The 4404-nt window shown below is 34.6% G+C and overlaps 1 non-coding gene across 1 annotated transcript; it reads left to right on the top strand.

Annotated features, from left to right (window-relative positions):
* The first annotated feature begins 1723 nt into the window (after positions 1 to 1723).
* TRNAN-AUU (transfer RNA asparagine (anticodon AUU)) lies at positions 1724 to 1797 on the top strand. Its single transcript has one exon. It is a non-coding gene; the product is annotated as a tRNA-Asn (tRNA).
* The last annotated feature ends 2607 nt before the right edge of the window (positions 1798 to 4404 follow it).

Below are 4404 nucleotides of genomic sequence, written 5' to 3'. Positions count from 1 at the left end.
TTTCTCACAAAATTGTTGACCCAATGCATCATTGAAATTCAAGCTGGAAAGATGATTTTAATATATCACTTGTACATTTTGTATTGCTCTTCTGGTGACAATGTAGTTTTTTTTGTCAATTACCATTTTAATAATAGGGTAAAGAAAATTAAGTGGATTTTTGAAAGAAAACTATACTGTCAATATACTATTAAAACAAATTAAAATGGTAAAAGTTATTGTACTTTAAGTAAAAATAAAAGAGCAAAAATATCAATCCCAGTTTTGATTACTTAAATTAACAAAAAAAAATGCATATAGCAAAGGATAGTTTCAATCTGCCTACCTCTGGGTTATGGGTCCAGCATGCTTCCATTGCAGTACTCTGCTGCACATGTAAGTGCAACAGATCCTGAAGCACTCACTCATCATGGGAAAGTACCAATGTGTTTATTCATTGGTTGATGGAAGAAACATCTTACAAAAACTCTCCAGATTATTGATTTTTTAATGTTTTTCTAGGAAACGTTCTAGATGTATGCTTATTAGCCTTTGTCAGTATGTACTGTTTGCAAAGTGTCTCGGTGGCGCAATCGGTTAGTGTGTTCGGCTATTAACCAAAAGGTTGGTGGTTCAATCCCACCCAGGGACATAATTGACCTTGTGATCACATTTTGGTGATATTTAAGTAGACAAGTCAAAATTTCAAACCCCCTCTTATTGTGTAGGGTACCTGGCCTTCTCTGATGTAATCAGAGTTAGATTTGATTCAGTGATTTTATAAAAAACAGCTAGGAAGCACAATTTAGCAGTGGGTTGCAGAGAAAAAAAATATGCTGGCAGAAAAATCCAATTGAGTGATTAAACAGCTCTTCATTTTCTGGCTTTATTTTTATGCTAACAAATTTGTTCTCTGAAAAGTGTCCACAAAGCCAAGTCTCTGATTAACACCTTTGTAAGGATGGTTTTTCACCTATTACTAAATTAAACTTGCTTCATTGGAAAGGCAGCAAGATGCATCCTCATTTCAATGTCTACTGAAATAATACAGGTTGACACCAGGAAACATAAACGCCACTGCATCCTTGCTGCTTTCTCATGTGGAAGTCTGTTTAATGTGAAAACAAGGTGATATCTAATTAGCACACAGGTAAGGAATTACGAAAATCTTTATTTAAGGGTGAAGATGTTTCTCACAAAATTGTTGCCCCAATGCATCATTGAAATTCAAGCTGGAAAGATGATTTTAATATATCACTTGTACATTTTGTATTGCTCTTCTGGTGACAATGTAGTTTTTTTGTCAATTACCATTTTAATAACAGGGTAAAGAAAATTAAGTGGATTTTTGAAAGAAAACTATACTGTCAATATACTATTAAAACAAATTAAAATGGTAAAAGTTTTTGTACTTTAAGTAAAAATAAAAGAGCAAAAATATCAATCCCAGTTTTGATTACTTAAATTAACAAAAAAAATGCATATAGCAAAGGATAGTTTCAATCTGCCTACCTCTGGGTTATGGGTCCAGCATGCTTCCATTGCAGTACTCTGCTGCCCATGTCAGTGCAAGAGATCCTGAAGCACTCACTCATCATGGGAAAGTACCAATGTGTTTATTCGTTGGTTGATGGAAGAAACATCTTACAAAAACTCTCCAGATTATTGATTTTTTAATGTTTTTCTAGGAAACGTTCTAGATGTATGCTTATTAGCCTTTGTCAGTATGTACTTTTTGCAAAGTGTCTCTGTGGCGCAATCGGTTAGTGTGTTTGGCTATTAACCAAAAGGTTGGTGGTTCAATCCCACCCAGGGACGTAATTAACCTTGTGATCAGATTTTGGTGATATTTAAGTAGACAAGTCAAAATTTCAAACCCCCTGTGATGGTGTAGGGTACCTGGCCTTCTCTGATGTAATCAGAGTTAGATTTGATTCAGTGATTTTATAAAAACAGCTAGGAAGCACAATTTAGCAGTGGGTTGCAGAGAAAAAAAATATGCTGGCAGAAAAATCCAATTGAGTGATTAAACAGCTCTTTATTTTCTGGCTTTATTTTTATGCTAACAAATTTGTTCTCTGAAAAGTGTCCACAAAGCCAAGTCTCTGATTAACACCTTTGTAAGGATGGTTTTTCACCTATTACTAAATTAAACTTGCTTCATTGGAAAGGCAGCAAGATGCATCCTCATTTCAATGTCTACTGAAATAATACAGGTTGACACCAGGAAACATTAACGCCACTGCATCCTTGCTGCTTTCTCATGTGGAAGTCTGTTTAATGTGAAAACAAGGTGATATCTAATTAGCACACAGGTAAGGAATTAAGAAAATCTTTATTTAAGGGTGAAGATGTTTCTCACAAAATCGTTGCCCCAATGCATCATTGAAATTCAAGCTGGAAAGATGATTTTAATATATCACTTGTACATTTTGTATTGCTCTTCTGGTGACAATGTAGTTTGTTTTTGTCAATTACCATTTTAATAATAGGGTAAAGAAAATGAAGTGGATTTTTGAAAGAAAACAATACTGTCAATATACTATTAAAACAAATTAAAATGGTAAAAGTTATTGTACTTTAAGTAAAAATAAAAGAGACAAAATATCAATCCCAGTTTTGGATTACTTTAATTAACAAAAAAAAATGCATATAGCAGAGGATAGTTTCAATCTGCCTACCTCTGGGTTATGGGCCCAGCATGCTTCCATTGCAGTACTCTGCTGCACATGTAAGTGCAAGAGATCCTGAAGCACTCACTCATCATGGGAAAGTACCAATGTGTTTCTTCGTTGGTTGATGGAAGAAACATCTTACAAAAACTCTCTAGATTATTGACTTTTTAAAGTTTTTCTAGGAAACGTTTTAGATGAATGCTTATTAGCCTTTGTCAGTATGGACTTTTGCAAAGTGTCTCTGTGGCGCAATCAGTTAGTATGTACGGCTATTAACAATAAGGTTGGGGGTTCAATCCCACCCAGGGACCTAATTACCCTTGTTATCAGATTTTGGTGATCTTTAAGTAGACAAGTCAAAATTTCAAACCCCCTGTTATGGTGTAGGGTACCTGGCCTTCTCTGATGTAATCAGAGTTAGATTTGATTCAGTGATTTTATAAAAACAGCTAGGAAGCACAATTTAGCAGTGGGTTGCAGAGAAAAAAAATATGCTGGCAGAAAAATCCAATTGAGTGATTAAACAGCTCTTCATTTTCTGGCTTTATTTTTATGCTAACAAATTTGTTCTCTGAAAAGTGTCCACAAAGCCAAGTCTCTGATTAACACCTTTGTAAGGATGGTTTTTCACCTATTACTAAATTAAACTTGCTTCATTGGAAAGGCAGCAAGATGCATCCTCATTTCAATGTCTACTGAAATAATACAGGTTGACACCAGGAAACATAAACGCCACTGCATCCTTGCTGCTTTCTCATGTGGAAGTCTGTTTAATGTGAAAACAAGGTGATATCTAATTAGCACACAGGTAAGGAATTACGAAAATCTTTATTTAAGGGTGAAGATGTTTCTCACAAAATTGTTGCCCCAATGCATCATTGAAATTCAAGCTGGAAAGATGATTTTAATATATCACTTGTACATTTTGTATTGCTCTTCTGGTGACAATGTAGTTTTTTTGTCAATTACCATTTTAATAACAGGGTAAAGAAAATTAAGTGGATTTTTGAAAGAAAACTATACTGTCAATATACTATTAAAACAAATTAAAATGGTAAAAGTTTTTGTACTTTAAGTAAAAATAAAAGAGCAAAAATATCAATCCCAGTTTTGATTACTTAAATTAACAAAAAAAATGCATATAGCAAAGGATAGTTTCAATCTGCCTACCTCTGGGTTATGGGTCCAGCATGCTTCCATTGCAGTACTCTGCTGCCCATGTCAGTGCAAGAGATCCTGAAGCACTCACTCATCATGGGAAAGTACTAATGTGTTTCTTCGTTGGTTGATGGAAGAAACATCTTACAAAAACTCTCCAGATTATTGACTTTTTAAAGTTTTTCTAGGAAACGTTTTAGATGAATGCTTATTAGCCTTTGTCAGTATGGACTTTTGCAAAGTGTCTCTGTGGCGCAATCAGTTAGTATGTACGGCTATTAACCAAAAGGTTGGTGGTTCAATCCCACCCAGGGACCTAATTGACCTTGTTATCAGATTTTGGTGATCTTTAAGTAGACAAGTCAAAATTTCAAACCCCCTGTTATGGTGTAGGGTACCTGGCCTTCTCTGATGTAATCAGAGTTAGATTTGATTCAGTGATTTTATAAAAACAGCTAGGAAGCACAATTTAGCAGTGGGTTGCAGAGAAAAAAAATATGCTTGCAGAAAAATCCAATTGAGTGATTAAACAGCTCTTTATTTTCTGGCTTTATTTTTATGCTAACAAATTTGTTCTCTGAAAAGTGTCCAC

Source organism: Pseudophryne corroboree, unplaced genomic scaffold (genome assembly GCF_028390025.1).
Source record: "Pseudophryne corroboree isolate aPseCor3 unplaced genomic scaffold, aPseCor3.hap2 scaffold_2598, whole genome shotgun sequence".
NCBI classification, from domain to species: Eukaryota; Metazoa; Chordata; class Amphibia; order Anura; family Myobatrachidae; genus Pseudophryne; species Pseudophryne corroboree.
This window is presented reverse-complemented; position numbering and strand designations above follow the sequence as displayed.